General features: G+C 44.0%; 1 protein-coding gene across 5 annotated transcripts in view; it reads left to right on the top strand.

Moving 5' to 3' along the window:
- LPAR3 (lysophosphatidic acid receptor 3) overlaps nt 1-10,802 on the top strand; it is a 37,476-nt gene extending 26,674 nt beyond the window's left edge. For all 5 annotated transcript variants that reach the window (XM_063407404.1, XM_063407407.1, XM_063407405.1 and 2 more), the window contains exons 5-7: nt 3,252-3,352; nt 4,685-6,872; nt 10,047-10,802. The gene's annotated coding sequence lies outside the window, so the exon portion shown is untranslated. The remainder of the gene's footprint in view (nt 1-3,251; nt 3,353-4,684; nt 6,873-10,046) is intronic.
- The last annotated feature ends 2,681 nt before the right edge of the window (nt 10,803-13,483 follow it).

Genomic DNA, 13,483 nt, shown 5'->3' with positions numbered 1-13,483 from the left:
ACATTCTGCAACACTGCAGCTCCCTGATGCTGCACACAGAGAAGCTGCATGTCTGCAGGAGGCCTGAGCACCCTGTCCCTGGTCCTGGCTGCTCTTACACCCCTGTACCCACAGGCTCAGCATTGCTGGTCCTTCAGCCAACCTGGAGAATTGCAGGAGAGCACAGTTCTCCCAGTCACAGCCCAGAGGGACAGGGCTGCTGATGTAATGGCCACCAGCTGCTCTTGGGGCAGGTCTGCCCCAATAAGTATTCACAGAGGTGAGTGGTGCCCTATGGCAGCTGCACATTCCCCGAGAGCTGAAAGACACAGCGGCAGCACTGGCAGCGTTCCTGGCATTTCGTCGGCATCTCCCTGCTCACCACTGTGGATGTCTAAAAGGTACTTTGGAGAAATGCGTGTTTTAGGGCTAAAACCAGAAAAGGGAAGCACTTGTGCTGGGGCCCAGGCTCTTCCTGGTGACAACGACTGCGGTCTGCGATCTGTCGGGTACAGTGTGCTTTTGGTGTGGCTGGTTTTTTCCCTGACAGTGCTCCCTTGGTGCTGCCATCGGGCAGCCGGCAGCAGCCACTCTGGGAGGTAGCACGGCACGTTCTCTGCAAGGTACACAGCACTCCTGGTCCCCTCCTCCCCGTTGCCTGCAGCCTGCCAGGACAGCCCGGCACCTCGGTGGCATCATTGTGTGGCGCCTGCTGGCCATGTGCCACCCAAGGGTCCCAAAGTCCCCTCACCGCCCTGGGGACTTTGCACAGGGCACTGACCCTGCCCAGACCTCGGAAGCCCCTCACCAGGGCCTGGGCAGGGGCTGACGGGCTGCTTTAGGGAGAGGGCGGGCAGAGGAGTGTAAAGATGGGGCTCTTGATAAGGCTGTAACCACCAAACCGGTCTGGAACCGTGTGATTTGGCACGGTGCAGGGAGCTGTAGCTAACAACACAAAAGATGAATAATTGCGGGTCACGGCATTCATTCTCCGAATTTAAAAGTGATTAAGCTCTCGGTGAGGGCAGGCAGCTGCAGGTTCGGGCTGCCTTTGTCCCCCCAGCCACGGTTAACACGGCGCTGAGGCCCGGCTGGCGAGCAGGCTCCGCTGCCCGGCAGCGCCCTCCGCCCCCGGCGCGCCTGCCGCGGGCCCGGCTGTGCCCCGGCCCCGACGGGACTGTGCCCGCACCAGGGCCGAGGGCTCCTCTCCTGCCCCGCCACCAGAACCAGCGGAGGCGATGGAAGCTGTGACACGGGGGAGGTCACAGCCATTGCACCTGCCTGTCTCAAGGAGGTGGAAATGGAAGGGGCAGGAAGGACAAACATCAGCTCCAAAGCGGCACATCCAGCCCGGTGCTCCGCTCTGCTGCTGCCTTGAGTCACGTCCTAGGCCACAGAGACAGAGCTTTAGAAAAATCCATGGGCTAAAGAGCCTGCCTAAACTGAGTTTACGCCTGTATTTAAAAATAATGGATATGCTAGTTAGTTAGTTAAAGCATCGTAGCTAATGATTTGGAGCAGGGAGGTTTTTATAATGTTGTTGAAGGGAAAGTAAAAATAAAAGGGCTGGTTTCTAATAAGAAAACTCTAACCTATATAAAACTATATCTTATCAGGATTGTCTTATCTAATTTTACATTCTCTCAGTGCTTGAGAGGTACCACATGTCCCTACAAGTGAATGTGTCCTTGGAAATGAAGCAGTAGCTACTGTGAGTTCCCGCAGAGGGCTTGCAGCGAAATCCCGAGGATGCCTCTAGTTAGTGTAAAAATGTTACTTTGGAACGGCTGCTGTATGTTTTGAGCTAAGAGTCTGCGTGAGTTTTGCCATCAATCTGCAGGTACAATGCCTTGGTACGACTGATGTGGCACTTCAAAGCTCAAATCCTATGAGCAAGAGGCTAAAGCTAAAATGAAAATGAATCAGAGAATATGAAATCTGAGAAAGTGAATACACCAATATTTGCTAAATGATCCTTTCCTCTGATTGCTGATGGTTTTTTAGTCCCTTCCTTGTTGGAGCCTAAATGTCTACTAGCTCCTTTCAGAATCACAGCATTGCTGACCCAGGAAAATTAATTATTTTCTTTTGTCTTCCAGTCCTTTTTCCCCATTTCACTGAGCAGCCCTTTGAGAACCCCCTTACTGTCTGTGCATCTGCTTTTAATCTGCCCTTGCTGCAAAGCCTGCAGTGCTGCCCCCCAGCTGATTCTTTGCAGTAACAAGGGATGGTGCACAGGCTTTCAGCACTGTCAGTCGTGGGGAAGAGGTGAAGTCCGGGATGGTGAGCAAGGCTTAAGGCTGCTAGGCCTGGGGGGAAAATGATGCCTAATGGAGCAGCAGTTTCAAGTCAAGGGTGAAAGGAGTGCATTACAGCAGACTTGGAGAGGGCTGGGGTTTATCTGCCATGTGCTTTGTCTACACATGGGAGAAATGGGCGATGCATCAAGCAACAGCATCTGTGCACAGGCTAGCAAAGTGCATTTGACATTGCACAAAATTCATAAGAAAGCTTACTTAAAGTGCTCTGTGGTGCACACAAGCCTTGAACTAGTTATGAGTTTCTCTTGAGTGTTCCTTAAGAGAGGAACCTTCTGTATAGGATTATGGCCACAGCTTCCAAGCACTGCTGCTGTTGGATTCGGCTTTCCCTGGGCAAAGTTGACTGCAGTTGCATTTCAGTTTACAAAGACAATAAAGCAAAAAGGAAAGAAAACACCCAAATGAATGAACAAACAAACAAAAGCCCAGAGAAAGAATTAGGTATAAAAATAGAAAGGGCTATCACATAAATAAGTCATTGGAACGTACTGGGTCACAGACTGGATATAAGCCATTGGTGCTGGGGTGTTGCAAGTAGGGAAAAATCCACAAGATTTGTTCTGAGATCTGTTAGTGGGATGATTGCACCAGCAGCATGGGAGCTTGACAGTCACATCCAGGACACTGGGCTGAACATTCTGCACACACAGAGAGGTGTCCAGCAGACAGCAACAAACCTGGCAGCTGTAGAAAATATGACCACTGAGCAAAGTCTGAAATAATCGAGCTGGACACTAGACCTTTCTCATTAGAGAGGATAAGCACCATTAATGAGTGTTTTAAAAAGAGATGAATGTGCATCTCACCGCTGTGTTGGAGCCTCAGGTGTGGTTAGGAGCATCTTTAACAGAATAACCTTAGGTTTCACCCAATACTGTGCGATGGGACCTTCCTGTGTTACTGCAGATGCTGAATTGAGGTTTGAAAATTTTCACCTTTCTTGTTTTGCAGGATGGAGTGCGAGGAAGGCAGGTTGGCAGCCACAGCACGAGACCTCACAACCACAGCTCACTACCGGTTCCACCACTGGTCCTGAGCAGCATTATCTGCAGGTAATAATCTTACAATTCCTGGACTTCTTGAAGGGGTTAACAGCTAAACTCTTTCCTGAAATGGGCTGAGGTCTCTATGTGAGTGGAACTAAAGATCTGCTAAGTAATATTATGTTGCTGTTAAGGCGGCAGGAGGGATAAACTATCCTGGCTCATTTATAAATATTTGCACTTACAAACAGGAGCAAGGGTAACTGAAGAAAAATGTGAAAGGCTCATGTTGTTACTGTCGTTTTTTGAAGTTTGCTGTCGTTTTTTGAAGTTTGCTGTCCTGCAATGAAATACCTTTTAAACAATTCCATGGCAACCACAGCATAACAAACCCCACATGGCCTTCCGCTCAGTTACTTTGACCAGCACCAGAACGCAGGTTGGTCACGGAATCTCAATAGCTGCTGGTGCTTTAGCTAAAGCACAAGTCTGCAGGAGTTGGGTCCTGCTTCTTTCTTTGCCCAGTTTAAGAAAATAAAAATAAAATCGAAGATGTTATATACCAGACAGTTACAGCAGGAGAGATACAGAAATAACCTGTTTTATTACTAAAAGATAGCTCTGAACATCCCAGTGCTAGGCCACTCAGTTATTAAAAATCATCTTGGAACCATGAAGCAAGCTGTGCCCTACACACCCCCATTTCAGAAAAAACAATTATAGAAAACAGCTTTAAACAGATACTAAAAGCAGCAGACATCCAGTTAATAACCATAGAGTACATTAGGCTCATTAGGGTACATTAGGAAATAAGAGGTTTGCCTGTTTATTTGTATTTTTTTTGGCATAAAGGAATAACATAGTTCATGAGGCTCTCCTCTTCAGGGCTGAACGTACTGCTGGTGGAAGTCTGAGATGGGAGATCAGCAGAGGTTCATGACTGCCCATAGAAAATCCTGTGGAAAAAGCAAAGGCAGGGTTGTTAAGGATCATCTTCTTGAACCAGACTGGGAGTCATGAACCCTGGAGCACCCTCCTCCTTTACCACCACCTTGTAGATGGGTGAGATGGGGTGCAATGCAATGAATCCACACAGAACATCCTGGAAGGAGAGGGTACTAGGGCAGGAAGCCCTCCCTGCACAGCAGCAGAGTGAGGGTGCTGTGGCTCGGGTGGTGCAGAGCTGTCCTCTTGCTGCTCTCCACAATCATGACTGAGGTGGGTCTGGTTTTGCCAGGGGAATGCAACTGCTCTTGGAGATTAAAACAGGCAGAGGGTGAGTAGGACCTATGAACCACCACCAACCCCGAGGCAGAACTGTTCCTTGCAGTATATTCCCAAGCACTTTATTACATTTAACTTTAAATGCCTCACTCACAGTGATGTCTCTGCTTCCTCCAGGACTTCTGGCTCATTAGGACCATTAGTGCAATTAGGGACTCAACACAGCAGACCACTTGAAAAACATCAGTCCAAAGAGGATCTCCCTGACAGCTGATGTGGCTTCTCTCTTACTCCAGCAGAAAAGCTGCAGGAAAACCAGTAAGAATGTCTGAGGGCATCCTTTCCTAGAGAAACTTCCTTTTGCTATGAAAACCCAAGAGTGCTCAGGTGATGCTGCAGTCTGATGGCAAAGCAGAGCTTCCAAGGCTCTGTGCTACAGCTGGGCTGTATGACAGAGCACCCTGGGGCCCAACCACTGTTGTGTCTCCCAGCCCTCACATCCTGGGGAGACCATCCATGCAGGAGGAGCCAGGATGGTCTCTTATCTGGAAGCAGAACACAGCTGGAGGAGCTGCTGATCACACTAAGGGGGTCATACACGGCCTTGTATTCCCTGAAATGTGCTGGTGGGTCAGTGGCAACACACACAGCTCACTGCTGGAGATGGTGGATGTCTGCCATGAGCTGCATCGTGCTATCCATCTCTCTTGGAGAGCAGAGGGCCCAGGAGTGAATCAGGAGTCAAGTTTCAGCCTCCCTTATACATCATTTTTCTTCTCTCACCCCTGGAATGGAGCTGGTCAGGGTGTGGAGCAGCTCTGGCACCATTTCAGCCAAGCTGCAAGCCAGAACTGAGTTATTTCTTGCTGTGTGCATTTGGAAGAGGCCCATTCTCTATGTTGTCCTGCTAGTAATCTGCTGAATCACAGGACAGTCAGTGCAATGAGAGAAAAAGCACTTGTCAGGGAAAGAGTGATGGCATATGTTAAAGCTGTTATGAGAATTTTGCCTCTCTTTAGTTTCTGTTTAATAATGTGGGAGATGATCAAGATCCACTTTTAGATTTCAGTACAGAATAATCTAAGACAGCAACTCTTGATATCAGTGGGAAATGAGCCTATTTATGCTAGACAGAATTTGGGCATGGCAGACCAGAACAGCCATATGTTGCATAGTATTATGCCATGCTCCCCTGTACTTTTCTAGTTAGTTCCTTACAATTCAATATGCTCAAAGTAGAAGCAGGCTGTGCTGTGTTTCAGGAACTTGTGCAAGCAGCAAATCCTGTTAGGAGAATAAAGCTGCCTAGCCCGTGGACTGCTATCAATCCCTGCACCATCAATCCCTGCTCTGCCACAGCAGCTGGGGAAGGTGTGAGGGTGCCAGAAGTGTTTTGGCAAAGGGCAATGCCAGCAGGGCTCGTGGCCACCGTTCAGTGCTGCAGCCACAGCTCCCGCCGTGGATGAATGTTTTAGTGGGAGATGTGGCTGAAGGAAATGCACAGCTCCACCGAGCCACCACATCTCACAGCTTGGTGTGTAAGCTGGAGCTTGGCAGGTTTCCTCTTGTGTTAATATGCAGGGCAGTCAGCTAGGGCAGCTGTTTGGCTTCCAGGAAGGGCAGGACATTCCCCTGTGTCTGGAATGGCTCCAAGGGCCACAGCTACATCCAGCTGCTGTTCAGCCCGCAGTGTGTGCAGGGCATGTACCTTTCAAAATGCTGTACTGACTCTTCCGTTAGTTGAACACTTGAGAATCTTCCAGAGCTTTGAGTATTTTTCTCATACAAACTTTATTAAATTGCACAAATTCTTCCTGAGACCATTTGTCCCATCACATCCACAGTCTATTCAACCTACAGTCGGTCACCACATTCCAGCTTATGAACCTGGCCAAACAACTACCCCTTGCACTCTGTGTGCACAGTGCTGCATGGGCTGTCATCCCCTGCCAAAGGCTGTGAACGAGTCAGAGCTGAAGAGAAACAGAAAAAGTGCTCACTTTAAACAAACAGACAAACCAAAGAAAGGAAGAATCAGGTCAAGTTTCTACTGCAAAAGCTTGGGCTATAACTAAAGTGCAGGTATTGGAATTTTCTAGACAATAAACACTCCTACAAAGACTTCTTTTATTAAATCTTTAAAAAGCTAAATTGTGCAAGAACACACCCCCATTCAATTAATAGGATATTTATTTTTCTACATAATTTAGTTAAAAGCCTGCAGTGGAGACTAATTCCTACAGCTGTGTGGATTGTCAGCAGCCATGTGCTGCACAGGAGCCAAATATTACAGGCTTCTGACAACTTTTTGGACGGCTGCATCTCCTGTTGCCATGGAAATGGACCCGAGCTCACTGAAAGCTGGGTAATGTGCTCTAAAATCATCACTCTGTATGTTGAAAAATTGCTGGGGGGACCTTAGGTAGCAGTAGTAATACTAATAATGTCTCAGCTTGTGGAACATGGGTCTTTGTTGATTTTATTTTGTAGAAATGTTATGTTCATGTTTGTATTTAAATTGTCTGGTCAAGTATAACCCTTCCATTAGCATTGCACTGACTGACCACTGCTGCAGCAGTCAGACACCATTCAGACCCAGCAACAGGGAGAGCATCACTAAGAACATGGAACTGAGAAGGAGGATTGTTTGTTTTAACTAACCAGGCATATGGACACAACTGACATTTTCTTTTATCATGTCTGTCCTGTTGCACAACCATTTTCCATTAGTCCAGAAGTGTTTGCTTGATCCACTGCCATTACAATGTATGATAAAGTTCAGTATTGTTATGTCCCACATTAATGTCCTTTCACTTTGCTGCGTTCAGCAATCTTCAGCTTTGTCCTAGTTTCATGGTGTTCTTACTTGTACTGAAAATGTTTGCCTCTAGCATCATAGTAACATCTTGCTAATCAAACAATACTGGCAAGGAAAATTTTGCTATGCAGATAAAGTTGACCATGAGAATTTAAACTGTAAAAACATTTAAAGCTTTTAGGGAAAAATTGTGCCTGTAGCCACAGAGTGAAATGCAGGGCTGCAAGCAAAGAAAGAGTTGGAATCCATCTTGTCAGCCTATGGTTTTGTGGAAAAACTTTCTATACTTACTAAGAGTCCTGCAAAAACAAAATGCTTATATGCCAGTCTTAATCGTGAGATATTTTAATAAGTTGCCTTCAAGTTATTTAACTTCATTGCATTAGCAGAAGAGTAATGTTTTATGTTTGTATTAGCTCTAGAAAAACAGCATTGTCCACTAGAAACTGGCATAGTTTTTTCTATTACTGTAGCATATCAAGATATGATGTTGAAATGACTTTAAATCTGAGTCTTGAGCATATCAATATATTTTAGCAAATTGATATATACGCTTTTAATTCCTGGAAAAATCTGGCTCCCTTGATCTGCCATCACCACACATTAAAATACTGATGAAATTAAGAGTGTGTATGTACTCTCCATCTTAATTTGTAATCTTCATGGCATGTTCATTTTTATTTACTGATCAGCTGATTTATAGGTAGATTCACAGCATTTCAGGCTATTTGCTTTCAACATGTCCTTTGCTAATCCTTTGTCAAATTAAAGAGAAAATTCTGTAAGTGTTTCAATCCATTTCCCAAATCTGACTTGCCTCCTTATGGTGCCTAAGGCACTCCTCAGCGTATTTCCAAGCCTGTGCAGAGCGTTCCTGCTGGATCTGTTTAGAAAGGTGCCTGAACTTGGTCCATTATAGTCAGAAGTGCTCTGTGGCAGAGATGGGGCTTGCACATTCAGAGGGGAGGCTGGTGATAAAGGAGGTTAACACTTCTGCAGTAAAAGTCATTAGGCATGCAGCCAAATTCAGATTTTATAATCTTCTTCTAGGCCATGCTTGTGAGATTCAGGGTTGTTTTAATGATATTGTTTCTTTCAACTAGATTTTATAGGAAGAGGATTGCTCTGTTTTCCTTCAGTGACTACGTTTTTCAGAGACTCAGAGGTCAAGCAAAAGATCTCTACTGGTTAATTAATTTCTGCATAACCTTCTCACACCCATTATTGTATGGGATTCATATTTTAGAATTAGGATTGTGACAGGGAGAGCTGAGCTGGTGCAGGCTGCTACTTGCAGAAGAAAAAGGTCTCTGAGCCACTCTCCAATCAGCACAGTCACTTCAAGTGCTGTTTACAGCCCCTGCCAAACTAACACACGGCCTGCTGATGCTCGGGAGACACGGAGGGCCTGAGGAATGCACAGGGCGAGGGGGATCTCCAGAAGAGACAGCACAGAGTTCTAGGAAGAGTGTTTTACAAAATTGGTCTGTCTTTCAGCATGATCTGAAAACTGCATCCCCTTTTCCTCACATTAGTTCCCAGGATCAGTTTGGATGAAGTCAGGGGTAGATCTCCCACTGACTTCAAAGCAGCAAAGTCCTGGCATTTAGAGGAAAATCAATGCAAAGAATAATGACGCAATATAAACACTTCTGTTGTAAATACATAATGTAAATAACACTCTTTTATAGCATTTATTTAAATCTCGAGGCAATGGTGGAAAATAGGTCTCCAAATAACCTAAATAGTTTGGCACATTAAGCCCTCAGCCTTTACAAATATTGGTAGTGTTTCAAAGAATGCATTTTTAAGTGAGCAATAAAAAGCAACTAGGCATGTAATTGTTGTTTTAGAGATTTAATCCAATTCCCACTGCAGTCAGTGGAAGTCTACAATTGCTTGAATGGCGACTGAGTTGGGACCTTACACATTTGAAGGCAGGGAAGGAAAAAGAAGTGATAGGCAAACCTGAAAAAATCAGAACTGGGAATTTCATAAGCCTAAGTAAACTGCACAAAACATTTGAGATAGAAGACATCCTTCTGTTGGGTAGAAAGCATCCACTAACCACAACTGAAGATTTCCCCCCTCCCCTCCATACAATGCCCCTCCTATCATTTGACAGCCATATGACTGAATTATAGGATAGTAAACTTTGCTGAACATCTCAAAGAAGGTAACTCAGTTTTTCTGTCAGATGTCACACCACTGAATTATAATTAATTGTATTTCTGTGTTTATAAAGTAGCACAAAGGCTGTTAAAACAATGTATAAACCTGACATGGGTAAACACTATAGAAACAGTTCTATTCTACAGAAACAGCTGACATATTTAGGATAGACATGAATGCTATCAACACAGGCAGATGGAAAGCTTTAACATATTTTATGCTATTATTTTCATTGAAAGTAAAAACTGTATTTAGTTTTTAATGTGGAAATTCGAAAGATATACTGTTTAGAACATTCACAATTACTTGTGAGAACCATGGATGGTATGTAGATATCTACACTGCAGAGATCTGAATCCAGGTTAAGTATTTTGTTTTCCCCTTGGCTGATGTGCAAATATGTTATGACTATCAAGTTACACAACCCAAAACGTAGTTCCCTGTTTGAGTCTTTAAACTTCTGTCAGAATTATATCTGATGGGAAAAAATATTATGCTTGTTACAAGATATTAGTGTAATTTTAATCCTTTTCCCCCTATGTATCACAGAATCTCATCTACAGCATTTTGCTTCCTGCAGGACTGAGACTGCAGCCAAATATTTCGTCATTATGTGGTTAGGTTCATTGATTTGGCTGAAGTCTAAATGAAGTAGAAGATGGATGTAAACAGGCTACTTGGAGTTCTGGTGGGGAGAAACCCCTTTCTTTTGGTGCAGAAACAGAGGCAATGGGCATTAAGATGGTCAGCCTGGTGTGAATGGAAGCTCTCCATCCACAGTTTAAAGGTGAGACTCTAAAACCAAATAGGGCAAATCATATTATCTTAAAATGTGATTTCAGTCTAGGCAGAAATAGTGTAAAGCTACACAACAGATTTTCCTAATAGTGAAATGGCCAGTAAGGAGACATGATGCAACTGACTTCAGTGACACGACAAAATAAGTTTCCAAGGATTTATAGCAACCTAAGTATTACTTCTGGTGATTTATAAAGCTGCACACAGATCTTCCTCCAGATAGCCAGAGGAATCAAACAGAGAAGACAGCTGCACTGATGTATTACTGTTTGTTTGACCTTGTTCATCCCAAGAACGGGGCCTTTAGATCAAATGTGTTCACATCAAGGCCAACTCTGCCCTCCCTACAGTTACTTGCCAACTGCAATAGGGCCTTGGAAAATTAACATTTTAACTATCGGATTTCAGAAAATGTATTTTACTCTTTCTACAGCAGTGCAAATACAGTCAGTTTTCAAGGAAAAGTACTATCTACCACCATTCAAAAAAAAACCAAAACAAAAACAAGCAATCAAGAACAGACTATGAGGTGTATGAGCAGATCACAGAATCCCAGTGAAACCCTGGAAAAGCAGGGCTTTGAGTTTGCTGACTGACCACTGGATGCCACTATTGTTCCACTGAAAGGAAGTGTAGTGTTGTCATATTCTGACTGGCTTACTATCCCAAAGAACGGAGTTCAAATAGCATTGGTATGTGCAATTTTCTGTAGAAAATCGGCAACTAGATTTGAAATTATTAATGCTTTTTACTGTGTTTAGAAACCTGATTGTTCTCTGGGCTCAGAGCCCCCTCCCTGCAGGAATCACAGCACCAGTCTCTCCCTTTGAAGGTCCTGGCAGGCTACCTCCATGTTTTGACTAAAGAGAAGCAATTCCAAATCCACGCTCTCATCATGCAGAATATTTAGGCATTATTCAGGAAAAGAGGAAGAGACGAATGACCTAACATTACCCTCCAGCTGAGGAAGGTGGTCATGCTACTGTGGTCCCCAGCTGGCAGAGGCTGCAGGGATGCTCAGAGCCTCTGTCCATAATAAGCTCAGTGCTGGATGTCAGAGAGACATTAAGATTAGAAGACAACAATGTTATAACATTGTGAAATTTTCTCTACAGGAATGGGTCTGGGTTATCTTGCCTTTAAAATCTCTTTACTGTTTCTAACATTTTAAACTGTAGATATATGTGTTTGAAGCCAGACCAGTTCTGCCTGTCTGCAGAATCACGGGACACGGATTGCTGTATTTCTCCCCATCCTCAGGTTTGTGTGTGCAGCTTGTCAAGATCTGTGACCTTTGGAAGCGCACAGGGAAACCCTGCAGCTCTCAGGACAAGAGCAGTGCTGAGGTGTTCCCATGAATGCTCAGCTGCCTTCCCCCCTGAAAGGGCTTTCTTTTTACCCTTGAGATAAACACGGGGTGTAGTGCTGCCCCAAAGCCTCCACACACTTGCATCCCACGACACTGGATCTGTGTACTATCTCATGCAGATGTTTTCCATGATTAAATTCCCACTTGGAGCTGGCACCAAGCCCTGCTCTAGCAACAGAAAGTGGGAGCAATGATGCTGCTTGTGAGCCCCTCTGCTCCCAATTTTTCCTCAGCCATTTTCCCAAGCTGGTTCTCCACATGACACCTTCCACCCCTCACTGTCTGTGCCAGGGAGCATAGTGTGGATTTTTCTCATTCCCAGGAGATAACTCTGTCAGGAAGGAATAGACAGTCTCTTCTTAACTGCTCTACTTGATATTCCAGAGGCAGTCACCTCCAGCATGAGGTGAAGAAAACAACTGCAGGTAGTAATGTCTTAAATCCTCTGCTCTAAAACTTTGCACTAAATCAGGGAATTATGTTACATGCTGGCACCTTACTGTACAACTAAAAAGAAGTTTCCCCCTTTCCTCTCTTTCCTACAGATAGGATAAGAGGGAAATATAGGGTTCTTTTTCCTTATGAAACCCATACACATTCCTTCTATTGGCAGTTACCCACACATACACACACAAAATACTGGATGGTTGAAATTAAAATCAAGGTTGCTTTATTCTAGCTGAGGAATCCCTAACCTCATTTTTCAACTGCCTTTCAAAATCCAGCAAGTATACTTTAGTCACCAGGGAAAGGTAACTGTCAGCTGTGTGGATATGGAGCCAGAAATAACAGCATAATTTATGACTGAACCTAAACCAAATCACCATGATTTTTTCTTTTGCAGTTTTCAGCAATTCAAGTGATTTCAATATGACAACAAACCTTCCCCACCATGCTTTGTGATCACTTTTATTTGAAAAAATACCTTCTTTATTCATCATGGATTCCTTTTATGCTCCAGTGCAGATGCTTAAAAAGATTTCTTTGGTTTCACATCAAAAGGGCACTATTTAAATTTTTGTAAATCCAATTGTACAATGTAGAATACCAGACTTCATTCAAAAGAAACCTGATATCATCATCATCATCATCTGGCTGTTCTAGAGCACATGACAGCCTGGACAATGACTGCAGAAGTGCATAAGACAGATGTTATCATTCCCACAGTATACAAGATTAGATATTGTTTCTGCAGATATTCAAAGAAATAACCTAAGCTTATGGAGTGGAATATTCAGGTGTTTCCTGGCATGCAATTTCTGATAACAATTTTACAAAAATTATTTCACTCGAGGACATCAACAAACATCCATTTGTTGGCCTCAATCTGGTTTTTTAAGCACTTCACTTTATTTCTTCAGATAACAGAAAACTTTTCTTAAAATATTACCTTAGAGACTGGTAAGAACAATTTACTCATCACTGTCTTTCCAGTTCTGGACAGAGTTATTGTAGCAGCTGTATTTTTTGTATTTAGACTGCGTGTGCTGGTGAATGAGCAGCTCTTTAGTACAGGCTTCAGATCAAGAACTAAGGAGAAAACTCACATTAGCAAGACTTTCTTATTATCTTTAAACATTTAGATTTAAAAATACTCTCTTCAGTTTTGGTTTGGTCTTTGCATTTCTGCTGCAGGCACAGTATGCAAGAGGCAGGCCAGCTCTCTGCAGAGGTAGCCTGCCTGGGCAGTGATATCTGAGAGATACTAAATTTTTGCTGGGTTCATCCTGAAAGAAAAAAGAAAAGATTTTAAGTGTCCATCTCACCCTAGCTCAGACTATACTCCAGCAGAGTGACAAGAAGCACGTCTCTTGGGAGA

The sequence above is a fragment of the Prinia subflava genome, chromosome 10 (genome assembly GCF_021018805.1).
Source record: "Prinia subflava isolate CZ2003 ecotype Zambia chromosome 10, Cam_Psub_1.2, whole genome shotgun sequence".
NCBI lineage: Eukaryota > Metazoa > Chordata > Aves > Passeriformes > Cisticolidae > Prinia > Prinia subflava.
This window is presented reverse-complemented; position numbering and strand designations above follow the sequence as displayed.